This window comes from Macaca mulatta, chromosome 3 (assembly GCF_049350105.2).
Source record: "Macaca mulatta isolate MMU2019108-1 chromosome 3, T2T-MMU8v2.0, whole genome shotgun sequence".
NCBI lineage: Eukaryota > Metazoa > Chordata > Mammalia > Primates > Cercopithecidae > Macaca > Macaca mulatta.
Window position 1 is genome coordinate 30360979 of NC_133408.1, and position 22857 is coordinate 30383835.

The following is a 22857-nucleotide window of genomic DNA, read 5'->3' on the forward strand; positions in this document are numbered from 1 at the left end:
AAGATCAGATGGTTGTAGATGTGTGGTGTTACTTCTGAGGCCTCTGTTCTGTTCCATTGGTCTATATATCTATTTTGATACCAGTACCATGCTGTTTTGGTTACTGTAGACTTGTAGTATAGTTTGAAGTCAGGTAGCTTGATACCTCCAGTTTTATTCTTTTTGCTTAGGATTGTCTTGATAATATGGGCTCTTTTTTGGTTTCATATGAACTTTAAAGTAGTTTCTTCCAATTCTGTGAAGACAGTCATTGGTAGCTTGATGGGGATGGCATTGAATCTATAAATTACCTTAGGCAGTATGGCCATTTTCACAATATTGATTCTTCCTATCCATGAGCATGGGATGATCCTCCATTCATTTGTGTCCTCTTTTATTTCATTGAGCAGTGGTTTGTAGCTCTCCTTGAAGAGGTCCTTCACATCTCTTGTAGGTTGAATTCCTAGATATTTTATTCTCTTTGAAGCAATTGTGAATGGGAGTTCACTCATGATTTGGCTCTCTGTTTGTCTGTTATTGGCGTATAGGAATGCTTGTGATTTTTGCACATTGATTTTGTATTCTGAGACTTTGCTGAAGTTGCTAATCAGCCTAAGGAGATTTTGGGCTGAGATGATGGGGTTGTCTAAATATACAATCACGTCATCTGCAAACAGGGACAATTTGACTTCCTCTTTTCCTAATTGAATACCCTTTATTTCTTTCTCTTGCCTGATTGCCCTAGCCAGAACTTCCAACACTATGTTGAATAGGAGTGGTAAGAGAGGGCATCTTTATCTTGTACCGGTTTTTAAACGGAATGTTTCCAGTTTTTGCCCATTCAATATGATATTGGCTGTGGGTTTGTCATAAATAGCTCTTATTATTTTGAGATATGTTCCATCAATACCTAGTTTATTGAGAGTTTTTAGCATGAAGGGCTGTTGAATTTTGTGAAAGACTTTTCTGCATCTATTGAGATAATCATGTCATTTTTGTCATTGGTTCTGTTTATGTGATTATGTTTATTGATTTGTGTGTGTTGAACCAGCCTTGCTTCCCAGAGATGAAGCCATCTCGATCATGGTGGATAAGCTTTTTGATGTGCTGCTGGATTTGTTTTGCCAGTATTTTATTGAGGATTTTCACATGGATGTTCATCAGGGATGTTGGTCTAAAATTCTCTTTTTTTGTTGTGTCTCTGCCAGGCTTTGGTATCAGGATGATGCTGGCCTCATACAATGAGTTAGGGAGGATTCCCTCTTTTTCTGTTGATTGGAATCGTTTCAGAAGGAATAGTACCAGTTCCTCTTTGTACCTCTGGTAGAATTTGGCTGTGAATCTGTCTGGTCCTGGACTTTTTTCGGTTGGTAGACTATTAATTATTGCCTGAATTTCAGAGCATGTTATTGGTCTATTCAGAGATTCAACTTCTTCCTGGTTTAGTCTTAGGAGGGTGTGTGTGTCCAGGAATTTATCCATTTCTTCTAGATTTTCTAGTTTATTTGCATAGAGGTGTTCATAGTATTCTCTGATGGTAGTTTGTATTTCTGTGGGATTGGTGGTGAAATCCCCTTTATCTTTTTTTTATTGTGTTTGTTTGATTATTCTCTCTTTTCTTCCTTATTAGTCTTGCTAGTAGTCTATCAATTTTGTTGGTCTTTTAAAAAAGCCAGCTCCTGGATTCATTGATTTTTTTGAAGGGTTTTTTGTGTCTCTGTCTCCTTCTGTTGGGCTCTGATATTAGTTATTTCTTGCCTTCTGCTAGCTTTTGAAATTGTTTGGTCTGGCTTCTCTAGTTGTTTCAGTTGTGATGTTAGGGTGTCGACTTTAGATCTTTCCTGCTTTCTCTTGTAGGCATTTAGTGCTATAAATTTCCCTCTACACACTACTTTAAATGTGTCCCAGAGATTCTGGTATGTTGTGTCTTTGTTCTCATTGGTTTCAAAGAACATCTTTATTTCTGCCTTCATTTTGTTATTTACCCAGCAGTCATTCAGGAACAGGTTGTTCAGTTTCCATGTAGTTGTGCAGTTTTGAGTGTTTCTTAATCCTGAGTTCTAATTTGATTGCACTGTGGTCTGAGAGACAGTTTGTTGTGATTTCTGTTCTTTTACATTGGTTGAGGAGTGCTTTACTTGCAATTATGTGGTCAATTTTAGAATAAGTGTGATGCGGTACTAAGAAGAATGTATATTCTGTTGATTTGTGGTGGAGAGTTCTGTAGATGTCTATTAGGTCCACTTGGTCCAGAGCTGAGTTCAATTCCTGGATATCCTTGTTAACTTTCTGTCTTGTTGATCTGTCTAATATTGACAGTGGAGTGGTAAAGTCTCCCATTATTATTGTGTGGGAGTCTAAGTCTCTTTGTAAGTCTCTAAGGACTTGCTTTATAAATCTGGGTGCTCCTGTATTGGGTACATATATATTTAGGATACTGAGCTCTTCTTGTTGAATTGATCCCTTTACCATTATGTAATGGCCTTCTTTGTCTCCTTTGATCTTTGTTGGTTTAAAGTCTGTTTTGTCAGAGACTAGGATTGCAACTCCCGCTTATTTATTTATTTATTTCTTTTGCTTTCTATTTGCTTGTAGATCTTCCTCTATCCCTTTGTTTTTAGCCTATATGTGTCTCTGCATGTGAGTTGGGTCTCCTGAATACAGCACACTGATGGGTCTTGACTCTTTATCCAATTTGCCAGTCTGTGTCTTTTAATTGGGGCATTTAGCCCATTTACATTTAAGGTTAATAATGTTATTTGTGAATTTGATCCTCTCATTATGATGTTAGCTGGTTATTTTGCTCATTAATTGATGCAGTTTCTTCATAGCATCGATGGTGTTTACAATTTGGCATGTTTTTGCAGTGGCTGGTACCGGTTGTTCCTTTCCATGTTTAGTGATTCCTTTAGGAGCCCTTGTAAGGCAGGCCTGACAGTGACAAAGTTTCTCAGCATTTGCTTGTCTGTAAAGGATTTTATTTCTCCTTCACTTATGAAGCTTAGCTTGGCTGGATATGAATTTCTGGGTTGAAAATTCTTTTCTTTAAGAATGTTGAATATTGGCCCCCACTCTCTTCTGGCTTGTAGGGTTTCTACTGAGAGATCTGCTGTTAGTCTGATGGGCTTCCCTTTGTGGGTAACCTGACCTTTCTCTCTGGCTGCCCTTAACATTTTTCCTTCATTTCAACCATGGTGCATCTGACAATTGTGTGTCTTGGGGTTGCTGTTCTTGAGGAGGATCTCTGTGGTGCTCTCTGTATTTCCTGGATTTGAATGTTGGCCTGCCTTGCTAGGTTGGGGAAGTTCTCCTGGATAATATCCAGAGTGTTTTCCAACTTGGTTCCATTCTCCACATCACTTTCAGGTACGCCAATCAAATGTAGATTTGGTCTTTTCACATAGTCCCATATTTCTTGGAGGCTTTGTTCATTTCTTTTTACTTTTTTTTCTCTGATCTTGTCTTGTTGCTTTATTTCATTAATTTGCTCTTCAATCACTGCTACCCTTTTTACCACTTGATCGACCTGGCTATTGAAGTTTGTGCATGCGTCAAGAAGTTCTCGTGCCATCGTTTTCTGCTCCATCAGGTCATTTAAGTTCTTCTCTGTGCTGCTTATTCTAGTTAGCCATTCGTCTAACCTTTTTCCAAGATTTTTAGCTTCCTTGCAATGGGTTAGAACATGTTCCTTTAGCTTGGAGGAGTTTGTTATTACCGATCTTCTGAAGCTTACTTCTGTCAGCTCGTCAAAGTCATTCTCCATCTAGCTTTGTTCCATTGCTGGCAAGAAGCTGAGATCCTTTGGAGGAGAAGAGGTGCTCTGGTTTTTAGAATTTTCAGCTTTTCTATTCTGGTTTCTCCCCATCTTTGTGGTTTTAACTGCCTTTGATCTTTGATGTTGGTTACCTACAGATGGGGTTTTGGTGTGGATGTCCTTTTTATTGATGTTGATGCTATTCCTTTCTGTTAGTTTTCATTCTAACGGTCAGGTCCCTTAGCTGCAGGTCTGTTGGAGTTTGCTGAAGGTTCACTCCAGACCTTGTTTGCCTGAGTATCACCAGCGGAGGCTGCAGAACTGCAAATACTGCAGAACAGCAAATATTGCTGCCTGATCCTTCCTCTGGAAGCTTCATCCCAGAGTGGCATCTGCCTGTATGAGGTGTCTGGCGGCCCCTACTGGTAGGTGTCTCCCAGTTAGGCTACATGGGGGTCAGGGACCCACTTGAGGAGGCAGTCTGGTCATTCTCAGAGCTCAAACACCATGCTGGGAGAACCACTGCTCTCTTCAGAGCTGTCAAACAGGAAAGTTTAAGTCTGCAGAAGTTGTCTGCTGCCTTTTGTTCAGCTATGCCCTGACCACAGAGGTGGAGTCTATAGAGGCAGTAGGACTTGCTGTGCTGCAATTGGCTCTGCATGGTTTGAGCTTCCCAGCCACTTTGTTTACCTACTCAAGCCTCAGCAATGGCGGACACCCCTTCCCCCACTTGGCTGCTGTGTTGCAGGTTGATCTCAGACTGCTGTGCTAGTAGTGAGCAAGGCTCCGTGGGTGTGGGACCTGCCAAGCCAGGCATGGGAGAGAATCTCCTGGTCTGCTGGTTGTTAAGACCATGGGAAATGGGTAGTATTTGGGTGGGAGTGTCCTGTTTTTCCAGGTACAGTCTGTCACGGCTTCCCTTGGCTAGAAAAGGGGAATTCCCCAACCCCTTTCACTTCCTGGGTGAGGCGACACCCTGCCCTGCTTTGGCTCACCCTCCATGGGCTGCACCCACTGTCCAACCAGTCCCAATGAGATGAACCAGGTACCTCGGTTGGAAATGCAGAAATCACCTGTCTTTTGTGTTGATCACACTAGGAGCTGAAGACCGGAGCTGTTTCTTTTTGGCCATCTTAATAACTTACTCAAGATGGTTTCTAATGGAAAGAAGCTGGGAAGAAGGGAGTGCTAGTGTATACATTTTCTATGTTATATACATGTGTTATTATCAGCATCTTGTTTACAAGATGAACTTGTGAGTTTTGGGATTAAAAAACAAGTATACCGGCCAGGTGTGGTGGCTCATGCCTGTAATCCCAGCACTTTGGGAGGCCAAGGCTGGTGGATCACTTGAGGTCAGGAGTTTGAGACCAGCCTGGCCAACATGGTGAAGTCCTGTCTCTACTAAAAACACAAAAATTAGCCGGGCGTAGTGGTGGGTGCCTGTAATCCCAGCTACTCGGGAAGTTGAGGCAGGAGAATTGCTTGAACCCAGGAGGCGAAAATTGCAGTGAGCTAAGATTGTGCTACTGCACTCCAGCCTGGGTAACAGAGCAAGACTCTATCTCAACAAATAAATATATAAATAAAACAAACAAACAAAAAACAAGTATAGCAAACTTTATAATTTTGACATCTGCCTGAAATAATTGTTTTCTTTTTCTTTTTTTTAATTCTTCATCATTCAACTCGAAAAAATGGTTTTATTTTTCTAATGCACTTTTGTCATCTTTATTGACTCCCTGACATATGACTTCTCCTTCTTATTTTTGGCACATTTTCTGTTTTCTGTGATCTGCTGGTAGGCAGAGGCCTCCTTCTACCATATGAGGAAAATGCCACTTACTTGCTTTGTCGTTATTCTTTGCCACTAAAAGAATGGGCACATGGCTTAGACTATGTTAATGGGATGTTTCTACCCTAGAAATGGAATCAGGAGTTAGTGACCCACGGAAACTCAGGGACAATAAAAAGCTTCCTCTTTAGTGTTGATAGTGGTTGCAATAAAATTACATTCTCAGGTCTACGGTGGTAGCAACACAAGCGTTAGCATAAAGTACCTTGTGGCAGTGTCAATGATATCCTTAATAGATTAGTACAAAGCTGTAATTTTGAATGTTACTTCTTTCTTTGCAGCTTTGAGCCTTGTTTGCCAATCTTCTTGGAAATTTAATAATTTCTGCTGAAATAAGCCAGGGTCAGTTTCTTGTTTGTACCTGGACTCCTTCCATGGGTGTGTGATTTGTGCAGTCGCACAGTGCTCTGTGTTGAAAGGGTCCTTGCACTTGGCTTAGTGCTCAGCTGTCACCGTTTTGAAACTCCTCATCATTTTGACAAGGAGACCTGCATTTTTATTCAGTACCAGGTCCCACAAATTATGTAGCTGGTCCTCCTTTTGTCTAACAATGATGACTGGTAATATTTCTTTTTCTGAAGGCAAAATTGGTCAGAACTCGATGCTTGAATGGCTAAAAAGAAATCAGAAGTGTTCTAATATACTACTTTTTTGACAGTTATAGTCTTCCACATGCTGCAATTATTTATGTATCTACATTGTGTCTTCCATTACACTGGGGACTTCTGAGAGAACAAATTTTGTTCCCACAGCACCATGTTTCTATTGTCTGTCTGTCTGTCTCTCTATCCATCCATTTGTCTAACTGCATATTAACAGTTGATGTAATCTCATTTGATCCTCATCTAAACCCTGTAGGTGTTATTGTTGTTATTATTATCACTGTTATTATTACTTATTATTGCTGAAAACTGTGGCTCAGAGAGGTTATCTGTCCAAGTCCACTCCCTTCATTATAATGAAGTTAGTGTTAGAACATAGAGTGACATGAATAGCTGCTGCCGCCGCCGCCGCCGCCGCCGCCGCTGCCTCCTCCTCCTCCTCCTCCTCCTCCTCCTCCTCCTCCTCCTCCTCCTCCTCTTCCTCTTCCTCTTCCTCTTCTTCTTCTTCTTCTTCTTCTTCTTCTTCTTCTTCTTCTTCTTCTTCTTCTTCTTCTTCTTCTTCTTCTTCATAATGCTTTCAATTTTCTAAGGTGCTTCTATAATCATTTCAGAAATTATAACTTTTATTGTACCAATAAAGAAACAGACTCAGAGATTTTGATAGATTGTTCAAAGCATGGTCATAATAATTAGCAGGCTCAAAGTCTGATCCAAGCTTAACTCCATCAGAAAAAAATGAGGTACAACCAACGTGTTCTAGTTTATATCAATAGATTTTTGCAAATGGTACATTTGTGCTAGTAAATTTTCTTAAGAGGGAGGACTAGAAAATACTACCTGCTTCTTTTTCTCTCTACAATTTTATCTATCTTAAAAATGTTCCTTCAGGTGAATTCTGGCTACCACAAAATCTCTACAAACATTGTTAAAATAGTTTCAGCTAGTCTAATACAAACGCTTGTGAAAACATAACCAGCGGGTACACTCAGTATCTTGAGAATTCATGGGCAATGAAAATAATGATAAGGGTTATATACACAAGTTAGGTTGCTTAAGTATTTAAGCAAATATGTAATTATCTCATTAGTTTTAAAACAAATATTTCTGATTAATAATTGAAACAAGGCTCTAGTTGAAAAACACTAAAATTTGGGGGAAGAAGGTCAGATACTGAAAGGAAACACCTTGATTATATTTTAATTTTCTGAAATGAAGATATAATTTAAAAACTGTTTGGAAATATTTAAACACTGGAACTTGAAACTCCTTCAACCTCTATGTAGATAAATAAAATTGGCTAGTTCCAGAATTCCTTTACAGGAATAACTTTTCTCTATTGTCCTGTAATGATTTTCTCTAATCTCCTAAATGAAATAATTTTGTTTTGTTAAAAAATGTGGTCTCTGTTTTAAGAAGTAGAGTCAATTTTCAAGCTGATAATTTATCTGATATTATTACTATAAAGCAATTTGACAAAAGAATTTGGCATAATGAGCAAGGCTTGCTAACAAATAAGATCAACATTCTCCATTATGGAAAGAGGAGAATAATTGTTTCACTTAGCTACGAAATCAAGAGATAGAAAACTGCATGTGATTAGAGGAAATTAGTCACTACCCATTTCTCTTCTTCCTCATAGAGAAAGATTTTGGTTAGAAGTAGCAGAGTGAATCAGATATCTGGTATGTGACGCCAGTGTGGGAGTGCTTTTTTTTTTTTTTCTTCTGTTTTCTTAGGTTCACTGAATGAGGCCCTGTAAATTAGTGACAGAAGACAGCTTAACAGGAGAGAAGGTTTGTTACACGTGCATATGCATGGTTTCACAGAAGAGAAGAGAAAGCCGAAAGAACTGGTTAGACATGGGAGCTTATATGCCATTTTAACAAAGACTAATAAATCATGGAGAAGTAATTAGACAAAGGAACAGGGGGCTTAATTTTCTAGGGGAGTTAAATTTTGGAGAAGTAAATATATAGGGAAATTGATGGAAGATAAGGGTTGTCTTAGTCTCTTTGGGCTGTTATAACAAAAATGCCATAAACTGGATAGCTTATAAACAACAACAATTTATTCTTACAGTTCCAGAGGCTGAGAAGTTTTAGATCAAGTTGCTGACAGATTTGCTGTCTGGTGAAGGCTCATGCCCTGATTAACACAGGCTGTTTTCTCACTGTAACCTCACATGGAGGAAAGAGTGAATGTGCTTTCTGGGGTTTCCTTGTAAGGGCATTAGTTTCATTCATGAGGGATCTGACCTCATGACCTAATCATCTAATGCCATCACCTTAGGAATTTGAATTTCAACAGGTAAATTTTGGGGGGACAAGAACTTTCAGACCACAGCAGAGTTATTTAGCGAGAGTTGTTACACAGACCCCAGTTGGTGCCTTCTCCATTGATAAGAGTTGTCTCTGGTGATTAAGACCTTCCTTCTCTTCCTAGTGTGGGAGAGGGAGACACTTTTATAAATGGATATTTGCATTGCCTTTACAAAGGGAAATTTACACCCTGCTTTTAGACAGAAAGGAGGAAGGCAGAGGAGCTTTTCCTGCACCTGCTATTGCTTAATTATCTTCAGCTCAGAATAATCCTTATGATAAAGTGGTATATTTTGGAGTGGCATACTCCAAAATTCCTGCAACCAGCATATAGTTATAGAACTTTTTTACCTGTGACTTCTCATCAGGGCCAGCTTCATGGCCATGTGACCTGTGTAGTCTCAGGAGGCTCCACACAGGGCAGGACCTTGTGCTTATAATTGTTTCACTGCTGTGCCTTTGTTGTTTTGAAATTCTCAATAATTTTTCAGTAAGGAACTTTGCTTTGCATTTTGCAGTGGGGCTCAAACTATGTGGCTACAAGCCATGTGGGCAGTCCTCTCTGTGATGCTGCTAAACCTGTTTAATAACCTGTAGGTGGAAACCCCAGACTGCCCTTGCCTCCAGTCCACTCCTGGTTTTCCACTCTCAGCACTGGTTTTGCTTCCTGCTTCATCAGGTGTGATAAGCCTGAGTTCCCAACACATGTCTCAAAGCTACCTGGGCTGGGTGTAGAGGCTTACACCTGTAATCCCAGCACGTTGGGAGGCTTTGGTGGGAGGATTGCTTGAGCCCAGGAGTTCAAAACCAGCCTAGGCAACATAGCAAGATCCCATCTCTACAAAAAATAAAAAATTAGCCAGGTGTGATGGCACACGCTTGTGGTCCTGGCTTGCGAGGCTGAGGTGGGAGGATACTTGAGTCTGGGAGGTTGAGGCTGCACTGAGCCATAATTGTGCCACTGCAGTCCAGCCTGGGGACAGAATGAGAAAAAAAATAATTAAAAAGTTACCTGCATCCTTATCTCTGTCTTTTTCTCTGGAAAAAAAAAATATATATATATATTTATATATATATATTTATATATATATATTTTTTCATTTGGGCTGTGGAAGCCTCATCTTGTCCTACTTTCTCCAGAACCTTCTTCTATCAATTATTTTCCTTTCCTAGGTCTTCAGCTTTTCTCTTTTCATTGGTTCCTTCTCCAAACAGATGCTTTATGAGGAGTGCTCTTGTTGAGCATTGGTAAAATGGTTTAACCACTGGACAGCTTTTATAGTGTACTACGCTGATTTTGCATTGCTATAGAGATATAACTGAGACTGGCTAATTTACACAAAAAGAGGCTTAATTGTCTCTCGTTTCTGCAGGCTGTACAGGAAACATAGTGCTGGCTTCTGCTTCTAGGTAGGACTCAGGAAACTTATGGTGGACCGTGAAGGAGAAGCGGGTACGTCACATGGCAGGAGTTGGAGCAAGAGGAGGGTGAAGGTGGGTGGGTGCCACACTTTTTTTTTTTTTTTTTTTTTTTTTTGAGATGGAGTCTGGCTCTGTCACCCAGACTGGAGTGCAGTTGCATGATCTCGGCTTGCTGCAAACTGCACCTCCAGGGTTCAAAGGATTCTCCTGCTTCAGCCTCCTGAGTATCTGGGATTACAGGTGCCCACCACCTTGCCTGGCTAGTTTTTCTATTTTTAATAGAGATGGGGTTTCACCATGTTGGCCAGGCTGGTCTCAAATTCCTGACCTCAGCTGATCTGCCTGCCTTGGCCTCCCAAAGTGCTGGGATTACAGGCATGAGGGGTGCCACACTTTTAAACAACCAGGTTGCATGAGAAATTGCTCACTATCACAAGTCATGAGGGACCCACCCTCATGACCCAGACACCTCCCACCAGGCCCCATTTCCAACCCTGGGTATTACCTTTCAACATGAGATTTGGGTGAGGACACCCATCCAAACTCTATCATATAGTATCCACTTGTCTTATGAAAACATATTCTTTAAACCCAAAGGAGGGGATGCAGCTGCCCTTGGTAGTGGTTAAGAGTTTGGACTTTGTGGAGTCCAAAGCTCATCTCTGCTATTTACTAACTGTGTGGCCTTGGGCGAGTTACTTAACCTCCCTATGCCTCTGTTTTCTTATGAATAATATGAATAATAATAGTCCCCACTTCAAAGGGCTGTTAGGAGAATAAAATGAAATCTGTTTAGAACAGTGTTTGGCACGTAGTAAGCACTATTTAAATTATTACTCCTTTCTTCAGCTCCACTGTCTTTCTCCTGCCCATTTCTTCACATCAAAGGATGATGTGTACTGTTCTGCTTGTCAAAGAAATTACAAAACATTTGGAAATACATGAAAAAGATGAGCATCGTGTCTCTTTAGTGTCAGAACTTTTGTCTTCAGCTGTGGTTCCTTAGCTGTCAAATCTGGATACGAGAGAAGATACCATTCAGCATCTTGCACACTCCTCTTAAAAATTATTACTAAATAAAAACTAAAGCAGTCTGTTACATGCACTGCCAAATACTTGCTGAACTTGTCAGCCTGTGGCATCTTCTTTGGGGCCGGGTGGGGGAAATTTGGGAAATGCTGTACGTGGATATCACCAAAGGAATCTTCTTTCGATCTTCCCACCACCCCCACAAACACCCCAGAGACTATGAAGGTAATACATCTTTAACATCGAAAATGGAAAATGCCAGCATCTTCCAAATTTCTGTTTTCCCACCAAACAGAGGACAGAGTCATTAGTTTTCCTGTTAAAATTGTACTTTGTTTTGTTTTGTTTTGTTTTTGGAGAAACATTTTGTTCCTTGAGTGAAATCTTCTGAAACATTGTCTGGGGCAGTTTAATATCATCAAAATCAATACAGTTGTCTAAGTCAGAAAACTAGGACGTATCTAAGGTTCACGTATATCCCTATGACCTCACCTCTTGGCTATCCTTCTAATTGTCACATCCCATTGATTTTTAGTTCCAATCTCTCATACCTACCCACTTCTCCTAAATCTAGTTTAAGCCCTTTCCTACCTCAGTGGCTCTCAACACTAGTAGGGCATTAAAACTTTCCTGAACTTGGCCGGGCGCGGTGGCTCAAGCCTGTAATCCCAGCACTTTGGGAGGCCGAGACGGGTGGATCACAAGGTCAGGAGATGGAGACCATCCTGGCTAACCCGGTGAAACCCCGTCTCTACTAAAAAATACAAAAAACTAGCCGGGCGAGGTGGCGGGCGCCTGTAGTCCCAGCTACTTGGGAGGCTGAGGCAGGAGAATGGCGTGAACCCGGGAGGTGGAGCTTGCAGTGAGCTGAGATCCGGCCACTGCACTCCAGCCTGGGTGACAGAGCGAGACCCCATCTCAAAAAAAAAAAAAAAAAAAAAAAACTTTCCTGAACTTTATTTCTTTACACATATCCATATATACACACACACACACATACACACACACACACACATATATACACAAATACACACATATGTACCTGAACTAAATATATGTATTTCTGGGCCCACCTCAGGCCAACTGAACCAGAACCTCTGGGGATGAAGACTAATATAATTTCCAGGTTGTAGGCCGGGCGTGGTGGCTCAAGCTTGTAATCCCAGCACTTTGGGAGGCCGAGACGGGCGGATCACGAGGTCAGGAGATCGAGACCATCCTGGCTAACCCAGTGAAACCCCGTCTCTACTAAAAAAATGCAAAAAGCTAGCCAGGCGGGGTGGCGGGCGCCTGTAGTCCCAGCTACTTGGGAGGCTGAGGCAGGAGAATGGTGTGAACCCAGGAGGCGGAGCTTGCAGTGAGCCGAGATCCGGCCACTGCACTCCAGCCTGAGCGACAGAGCGAGACTCCGTCTCAAAAAAAAAAAAAAAAAAAAAAAAAAAAAATTTCCAGGTTGTTGTTCTTATGTTTGTCCAGGGCTGAGGACCGCTGACTTTTTTAGACAATGCAGTCACTGCTTTGCAGTTCCCACTGAGTCTGTTCACCTTCTTCTAATGAATCCCGATACTGACTCAGAGTAATCTCCTGGTAGCTAAACCTAATCATGCCTTGCTGTGTATAATCACCTCTGTGATTCCCTTTCCACATAGGTTATAATCTAAGCTTTTTAGCTTGGCAGACAAGATCCTTCATGATTCCTCCAAAGCCTTCGTGTCCACTTCCTTCTCACTATTGTGTCAGTAGCACTGTATACTTATATCAAAATGCTCAGGTTTCTTCAGCACCAGATTTTCAAGTTTCTGGCCCCTTTTACTTTGTTCCTCTTGTCTAGAATGCCTAGAAGGTTGGTGCGTCATTCAAGGGTACACCCTCTTAAAGCCTTCTTCTTTTCCTCCATTAGTGGTTTTTTTTTTTTTTTTTTTTTTTTTTTTTTTTTTTTTTTTTTGGTGCAGTTTCACTCTTGTCGCCCAGGCTGGAGTGCAATAGCGCAATCTTAGCTCACTGCAACCTCCACCTCCTGGGTTCAAGCGATTCTCCAGCCTTGCTTCCTGAGTAGCTGGAATTACAAGCATATGCTACCACACCCAGCTAATTTTGTATTTTTTTTTAACTGGAGACGGGATCTCACCATGTTGGCCAGGCTGGTCTCAAACTCCTGACCTCAGGTGATCCAGCCGTCTCAGCCTCCCAAAGTGCTGGGATTACAGGTGTGAGCCACTGCCCCCAGCTCACTAGTTGTTTTAGGCACTCCTTCTCACTAGCTACCATTTCACCTTGTTCACACATGTCCCAGCACCTACCTATGTTATATAACAAAGAAATGCTAACTTGCGAGTATTGTGAATGCTTAGGTTTAAGTCTGTCTCTGCTATATCATTTGCTGCTCCCTAAGAATTCTTATCATCATCTTATCATCAATGTACCTGGCGTGTAATAGGTGCTTAAGTAAAGTTTGCCAACTAATAAATGTACATGAAATTACATCAGAACATAGAATGTGAAAAATGATAATCACAGGGAGTGGGAATAATGACAATGCATATACAAAGTCTGGTTCCTTTTTCTATCTGCTAAGGTAGCCTGAAACCCAGAGAGGCAAGTGGCCCTTTAAAGAACATTTTGACATTAGCTAAAGGGGATGAGAAAGATAGAGGCGGAGTCAGCTTTCTTTAAGATGTCGTAGTGCTGGTGCCTCCCTCCCTCTCCACTCCCCACAACCGAGTGACAGCCCACATCCATTCAACAATGATGACCACAATGATGACATGTTCAGGCTATCCAGGATAGAACCAGTTTATATCTATTTCTTAACATAATAAAGTTATGAACAGTGTCCCCGTTGGGCTACTCAAAAGTAATCTGGTTTGGGTAGCACATTATATACATGTTCCAATTCAAATTTAGTTTATAGAAGGTCAATTTGCTATTTTATGTTGACTGAGTCATTGTGCATGATTACTGTCTTAGTTTGTGTTGCTGTAACAAGATATATTACACTGGGTCATTTATAAATGACAGAAATTTGTTGAAGTCAGTTCTGGAGGTTGGGAAGTTCAAGACCAAGGGACCAGCAGATTCAGTGTCTAGTGAGGGCTTGCTTTCTGCTTCAAGATGGCGACTTCTAATTGTGTCTTTACATGGTAAAAGAGACAAACTCTCCTGGGCCTTCTATGTAAGAGCCTGGGAGACTAATCCCACTTATAAGGGCTCTGACCTCATAACCTAATCACTTTCCAAAGGTCTCACCTCCCGACACCATCGCACTGGAGATTGGGTTTCAACATATGAACTTTGCGGGGACACAAACATTCAGACTATAGCAAGTACACATGTAAATATTGTGAATACACACAACTTAGTCTTTGATATGGTTTGGCTGTGTCCCCACCCAAATCTCATCTTGAATTGTAGATTCCATAATCCCCACCTGCCATGGGAGGGACCTGGTGGGAGGTGATTGAATCATGGGGTGGGTTTTTCTCATGTTGTTCTCATGATTGTGAATTAGTCTCATGAGATCTGATGGTTTTAGAATGGGGAGTTCTCCTGCACACGCTCTTTTGCCTGCTGCCGTGTGAGATTTGCCTTTGTTCCTCTTTCGCCTTTCACCGTGATTGTGAGGCCTCCCCAGCCATGTGAAGCTGTGAATCCATTAAACCTCTTTTTCTGTATTAATTACCTAGTCTCAGGTATGTCTTTATGAGGTGTGTGAGTACAAACTAATACAGTCTTCTACCCAAAATGGGAAATGAACCAAGTTTCCGCATAAGCTACATGTTCTTTTCTTTTTTCTGGTTTTTCATGGTGACAATTATTATGATGTTCATGAACATATTATCAAAAGAAATCAATGAAAATCAGAAACTGACTTCCTTGTTTTGATTTCTCACCTTCTGAGTACTTCAAAACTGGTAATAAGTTATGCCTATGAATGTCGAAGATTTTGACTTATATTTCATATCACACTTTATGTTTAATTTATAATTAAAAGATTATGCATCACAAAAGAGGTACTGAAACAGGTACTGTTTAACATATCCATAATGACTTCTCAAGATGCGAGGCCTGGAATATGTGTTTTAAATTATCTAAAGGTCAAGAAAAAATATTTGTGAATAAGGATCAACTGACAATAAGCTCATAATGAAATACTTAAGGAAGAAAAGATGAAATCTTATCTTTTTTTTTTTTTTGACTTCACAGTGGGGTTGTCTAGTAATTGCATCTTAAGGGTTTGGTTCACTAAAGCTAAAAACATTATTGCTTTCAGTATTTGTTAATGTTGACTAAACCTAGCTTAGTTGTTTTTATAGAGATTTTTTTTGGTGGGTGGGATAGAATGAAGGAAATTAATGGTTAAGGTTAAAAGCTCGGTGAGCTCAGGATAGAGCCACCATTTTAAGCCCAGGGCAAACTTCAGCCTTTGAAGATCAGAGTGAGTAACCATGGAAAGATATAGGAATCTGGTGGCAGGAAATTACAGGGACAACTTTTTAAATTACAGAGACAGTTTTTGAGTGCTTCGGCGTGAAATTGCAAAAACAAACAGTAGTAGCAGGAGTTGCAGTAGTAGTTGCAGCCAACATTTATTTATTTATTTATTTTTGAGATGGAGTTTCACTCTTGTTGCCTAGGCTGGAGTGCAATGGTGCAATCTCGGCTCATCGCAACCTCCGCTTCCTGGGTTCAAGCGATTCTCCGCTTCAGCCTCCCGAGTAGCTGGGATTACAGGCATGCGTCGCCATGCCCAGCTAATTTTGTATTTTTAGTAGAGACAGGGTTTATCCATGTTGGTCAGGCTGGTCTCGATCTCCTGACCTCAGGCGAACTGCCTGCCTTGACCTCCCAGAGTGCTGGGATTACAGGCGTGAGTTATTGTGCCCGGCCAGTCAACATTGATTATGCGATATGCTAACCTTGTTTCAGGCATAGGGCTAAGATTTTTATGTGAAATATTTCAGTTAATCTTCACAACAATGTTATAATATGAATCTATTCTTAACTCCAGTTTGCAAGTGAGAAAATCTGGAATTAATAAGTTGTAAAGCCTGGAAAGAAACATCTGTCAATCTGACTGCATCTCTGACAGTACAGTACGCGTTTTTAATAGATGCTTCTTATTGAGTAGTTACTATGTGCTGACTGCTTTAACATTATTATTATTATTGACAGAGGTTCTCACTCTGTTACCCAGGCTGGAGTACAGTAGCATGATCATAGCTCACTGCAGCCTCAAACCCCTGGGCCCAAGTGATCCTCCCACCTCAGCCTCCTGAATAGCTGGGACCACAGCCGTGTACTACCACGCTAGGCTAAATTTTTAAAATTTTTGCAGAGATGGGGTCTCGCTATGTTGCCCAGGCTGGCCTTGAACTGGTGGCCTCAAGCGATCCTCCCACCTCGACCTCCCAAATTGCTGGGATTACAGGTACAGGTACAGGCTACTGCAACCAGCCTAAAAATATTTTTAATCTTTATAGTACAAATGTGCTACTCCCGTTTTTCCCAGGAGGAAACTCAGCTTTGAAGTGCCTAGATCAATTTTCTATGACTGAAGTAACAAATCACCACAATTTTCGTGGCTTAAAATGACAAAATTTAAAATTTATTCTCTTACCATTTTGGAGGTCAGAAGTTCAGAAATAAATGTTTCAGTAGGGCTGTGTTCCTCCAATCTCTGCTTCCATCATCACAGCTCTATCTTTGACTCTGACCATCCTACCTTCCTTTAAGGACCCATGTAATTATACTGGACTTACCTGAATGATCCAGGATAATACTATCTCCCCATCTCAAGATCCTTAACTTAATGACATCTATGAAGTCCCTTTTGATATGTAAAATAACATATTCCCAGGTTCTGGGGATTAGGATGTGGACACCTTTGTGGAGCCATTATTCAGCCTAAAACAGTGCCTAACTAATTTCCCCCAGGTCACAGAGCTGATAAGGGTTCGGGGTAAGATTTGGATCTAGATATTTTCTGGTTCCAAAGTTCACACTATTTCTGCCCTATCATGTTAGCAATGACGTGAGATTCTTTTAGAATGATCTTATCAGTCATTCAAAGAAACAATTCTTGAGATTGTAAAAAGAGCCAGATACACTGGTAGGTATTGGAAAAATATGAAATGTTTTATGAGTTTGAGTTAGTTTTGCACAGGTGCATTATTAATCTCTGTATTTTTCAAAAGTGCAGGAGATTAAATATTAATTAGATTAAATAATGAATAAGATAAAATAACTTGCAGAATAGGTATTATTAGGCTGCTTTTTCTTACATTAAACCATTTTTTTTCTGCTTATTTCTCCCTTCCACAGATTAATTCCAGGTTAAATTTTCAGATACTGTGCTTCAAAAAATTTTAATTTTGTTCTCAGATCTGTAAGATGGAAATCTTTCCTGGATAGAGCATAGATCTGAACAAAAACCATCTGGTTCTGTCTGTTTTTCAATATCTATATTTGCTTCCTCCACTACTGTACCAAAAAAGCAGCACAATGTTTAGTGGTCTTCTTCGGATTTTAGAAGGGGCATGTGCATCTATTCCAAACCTTTAACTAAGCGTCCCTAAAGGCCGCCAGCCAACTCAGAGGAGGATAGCAGGATCTAGAAGAGACACCTCTTTAGCTGGACCAGTGGATCTGTCATGTATTCTTCATGCCTCAGTAGATCCAAATGTCTATGGCAGATCTGGATGCTGTATGAAGTCTATGGCAGGCTGTAATTGGGAAATTATATAGAGGCACTTAATAACAGAAATTTGTAGCAAAATCATGCTCTTTGACTACCCCCCCACCGGCCCCCGACGGAATCTCGCTCTGTCGCCCAGGCTGGAGTGCAGTGGCCGGATCTCAGCTCACTGCAAGCTCTGCCTCCCGGGTTCACGCCATTCTCCTGCCTCAGCCTCCCGAGTAGCTGGGACTACAGGCGCCCACCACCACGCCCAGCTAATTTTTTTTTTTTTTTTGTATTTTTAGTAGAGACAGGGTTTCACCATGTTAGCCAGGATGGTCTCGATCTCCTGAGCTCGTGATCTGCCCACTTCGGCCTCCCAAAATATGGGATTACAGGCATTAGCCACATGCCCAGGTTTTTTTTTTTTTTTTTTTTTTTTTGAGACAGAGACACTCCAGCTCTGTTGCCCAGACTGGCGTGTAGTGGTGTGATCATCTTGACTGCAGAGGTGAACTCCTGGGCTCAAGCAATCCTCCTGCAAAAATATTTTGCAGAGATGGGGGACTACATTGCCCAGGCTGGTCTTGAACTCCTGGGCTCAGGTGATCCTCCTGCCTCTGACTGTCAAAGCGCTGGGATTACAAGTGTGAGCCACTGTGCCTAGCTCTTGGACTATTTTATTTGAGAAGCAGTTCATGTTTTTTTCTACTAGAGATTAAATTCCTGGCTATGGCACTCTAGGTGTTCACAGGATCTGTACTGCCCATCGAGGACTAGGTAGTATCTGAAACTAAGCCATAAACTAGGGTGGTTCAGCAGCCCTTTAACGTGAAATTGAAATGATATATTTTAGCTCCAAAAACCAAGTCTAGTTGACTAAGCAGGCAATTCTCACTCCCGAGATGCCAACTTTTGCTGTACAACCACATCTCCCCTAAACTCTTGCCTATGATTGCAGAGGAAGTTTCCTTAGACGAGTTAATTAGGAAGAAAAAGAAGTAGCCTCGGCTGGGCGCAGTGGCTCACACCTGTAATCCTAGCACTTTGGGAGGCTGAGGCTGGCGGATCACCTGAGGTCGGGAGTTTCAGATGAGCCTAACCAACATGGAGAAACCCCATCTCTATTAAAAATACAGAATTAGCCGGGAGTGATGGCACATGTCTGTAATCCCAGCTACTCGGGAGGCTGAGGCAGGAGAATCGCTTGAACTTGTGAGCCGAGATTGTGCCATTGCACTCCAGCCTGGGCAACAAGAGTGAAACTTTGTCTCAAAAAAAAAAAAAAGAGCCTTTTTACTGGTGGATACACATCAACCAGAACTGGACTCTGGCCCAATTGTGGACCTCAGAGGCCTGAAGGAGGTCTGGGAAGAGAAAACCTCCTAGTGGGCAAAACATAGAGCATTGTCCAATTTACCTGGAAGGAGAAGTGGCCTGAGAAAGTAGATCTATATCTATTGTGTTTTCAGGGACTTCGATGGAATAACGTTGAAGGATTGGTGACAAGTATGCTTGAGGAAGTGGTACTTAGATGTATCTTTTGCTAGATGTCAGAATATTTGCACCCCATGTATATGCTTGTGAGAGGTGACCCACTACAGAAGAGGCTGTCAGTGATCAAGTAGACAAGGGGACTTGTTCTTTTCTGCCCTTCTTCTAGTTACTCCATGTGTTAGTTCTTGCATTGCTATAAGGAAATACCCGAGACTGGGTGATTTATAAAGAAAATAGGTTTAATTGGCTCATGGTTCCACAGGCTGTACAGGAATTGGCTTCTGCGCAGGCCTCAGGAAACTTTCAATCATGGCAGAAGGTAGAGGAGAAGCAGGAATGTCCTGAACATCTTACATGGCCAGAGCAGCAGCAAGAGAGAGAGGTGGGGAGGTGCCACACACATTTAAACAACCAGATCTCGTGAGAACTTTAGCATGAGAACAACACCAAAGGGTTGGGGCTAAACCATTCATGAAGGATTCACCCCCATGATCCAATCACCTCCCACCAGGCCCCACCTTCAACACTGGGGATTACAACTGGACATGAGATGTGAGTGGAGACACAGATCTAAACCATGTTGCCCCAGTGCTTGCATAATGCGCTTAATCATATACAAGATAATGCGGAAACTATATCCAAGAGGCATAAAATATGCATGGCTCAACAAAATCAACTTCCTCACACCATAGCTGACATGGCAGCCATCATGGATGAGTGCCCAATTTGCCACCAGCATTAACCGACTTTGAATGGCAGTATGCCGTTATGTTTCTAAGATACCAGGAAGCCACATTGTTGATTTCACTGGGCACAGAACAACATTTAAGAGAAAATAACATGTTCCTGGTAGACTCAAGAATGTATTTTGTATTTCTACTTGCCTTCTTTAACAACTATGCTTCTGTAGCAGCACTGTCTGGGGACTTACCAAATGCCTAATTGTGTTAACTTTCTGTCACTGCCATAACAACTCACCATACATTTAGTGACTGTCGATTATCTCAGTTTCTTTGGGTTAGAAGTCCATGCACAGCATGGTTCTGTTGGTTCTCCACTTAGTCTTCCAAGGCTGAAATCAAATTGTTGACAGGGATGTGCCACTTTCTGGAGGCTCTAGGAGAGAATCTACTTCCGTACTCATTCAGTTTGTTGGCAGAATTTAGTTCCAAGCTCTTGTAGGACTGAGATCCCCATTTCTTTACTGGCTGTCAGCTGGGTCATTCTCAGCTTCTAAAAAGTTGTTCACGTTCTCTGGCTTCTGGCCTCTGTCAAAGTCAACGATGGTGGTTTGAGTCCTTCTCATACTTCAAACCTCTCTCCCTTATTTCTGTAATACAGGTCTTCTGTCACATCTCCTCTACTGACTTTTCCACCTTCCTCCTCTGCTTTTAAGAACTATATAATTACACCAAGTAATCCAGAAAAATCTTCCTATTTTAAGGTCATCTGTTCAATAAACTTAATTACATCTGCAAAGTCTTTTCTCAGCAGTGCTTCTTGGTGGATTTCACAAATTTTAGAAATTAGTGCTTAATTGAATGTCAGGGGACAGGAATCTTGGGGAGGACATCTTTATAGTTCTACCTATAACACCTATCCATTGTCAGGTCATGAGGTTTTTTGCCTAGTATGGTACCTATGATGGTTAATTTTATGTGTCAACTGGCCCATGGAGACATTTGGTCAAACATTATTCTGGATGTATCTCGAAGGGTGTTTCTGAATGAGGTTAGCATATAAGCTAACATATAAGTAAAGCAAATTGCTCTCCCCAGTGTGGATGGGCCTCATGCAGTCATTTGTAGGTACGAATAGAACAAAAAGACTGACCCTTCCTTGAGTAAGGGGGATTTCCTCCTGCCTGACTACTTTTGAGCTGGGTCATTGGCCTTTTTCTTCCTTCAGACTAGAACAGAAGCATCAGCTCTTCTTGAGTTTTGAGCTGTTGACCTTTGGACTGTGACTTACACCATCAGCTATCCTGGTTCTCAGTTCTTTAAACTCAGACTACAACCATTGGCTCTTCTGGGTCTCCAGCTTGCTGACTTTAGATTTTGGAATCTCTCTGCCTTCACAATAGTGTGAATTAGTTCCTTATAAAAAAATCTCTATCTCTTTACACACAAACACACACACACACACACTCACTCTCTATTGGTCCTTCGTTCTGTTTCGTTTCTTTTTTTTTTTTGACAAGGCCTTGCACTGTTGCCCAGGCTTGGGTATAGTGGAATCATCATGGCTTACTGCAGCCTGGTCCTCCCACCTCAGCCTTTTGAGTAGCTGGGACTACAGATGTGCATCGCCATGCCCAGCTAATTATTCTATATATATATATATTTTTGCAGAGATGGGGTTTTGCTATGTTTCCCAGGCTGGTCTTGAACTCCTAGGCCCAAGTGATCCTCCTGCCTTGGCCTCCCAAATGCTGGGATTATAGGCATGAGCCACTGTACCTGGCAAACAGTGAAAGAAGGCAATAGGCTTTCAATTGTAAAAGATTCATTTGTATTATTGTATATTCCACCCACCACCTGAAAAAATATTCTTATGGAGCAAATCTATTGAAAACTCAATTAGAGTATCATGTAAGTGATAATACTTGCAAGGTTGGAGTGATATCCTACAACAATGTGCTTTAAATCAGCAATCAAAATATATTTATCCAAAAGTCAGAATACAAGGGTCTGAAAATCAAGAGTGCAAATAAGACTGATATATCTTACTGTTACATCTGTTTTATTTTTTAACAACAGTTTACTCTGATTCCCCCAATTCTGGCCTAATTAATTCTTATTTGAAAGCGTTGGTAACCAAATAAAAAGATTTCCCAGAGATACCTACAGACTGAAATATGCACCTGTCCCCAGATAAAAAATATGCTTACATGGATTTGAAATTGAGATTTTCACACCTGAATAGGGACATTTCAGCTGATGATGTAACAATAATACCTACCACGTGAGGCAGGTATTATTGAACTAAAATTCAAGAGAGACACCTGCCCATTTTTTAATTCTTCGTGCCGCCGCATAACTAGGGCACAAAAAAGGCATGCAAAGTTGGCTGAGGGTGAATGAGCCTGATATTAAAAGGAACCATAGCTACCATTCTGGGAGAGCCTGAGAAAAATGCCTTGAACCAAGAGATCACTTGGCTACCTATCCATATTACCACATCAGATGGTAAAGGTCAAGGGTAAACTGCAGGTTCCAGGGTCTCCAATTCTTTTATTAGGAATACAAGTTTGGGTTATTTCACTAAGTAAATAACCCAAGGCAGCTAAACTGCTGGCTTAGAACAGAGGAACCTGGAAGATGTGGTGGAGGAATTGTCTTAACTTGTCAATCGGAGCCTTGTGATCACTTGCAGATCTGTATTATCTATTGTGATTTGTGCTCTTGCTCTCTCAATTATTTTTTCTCCTTTAACAAATATTCTACAAACATCCTGTTCTCACAAGTATCCTATTTTCTGTAGGATGTACTGGTATTATTTAACTTTACAAATTAGTCCACAGATTATAGAATGTCACAGTATTCTCTATCATGATATAGACCTAAGGAAAATAGCCATAGATCATGTGTCTGTGTGTATATACACACACACACATACACACATGGCTATCTCATCTGTATGTCTATAAACATCATCATATATACAAATATGATTTAAAAATTGATTCCCCAATGGGGAGGTGCATCCATTTTCGACTGTAGGTG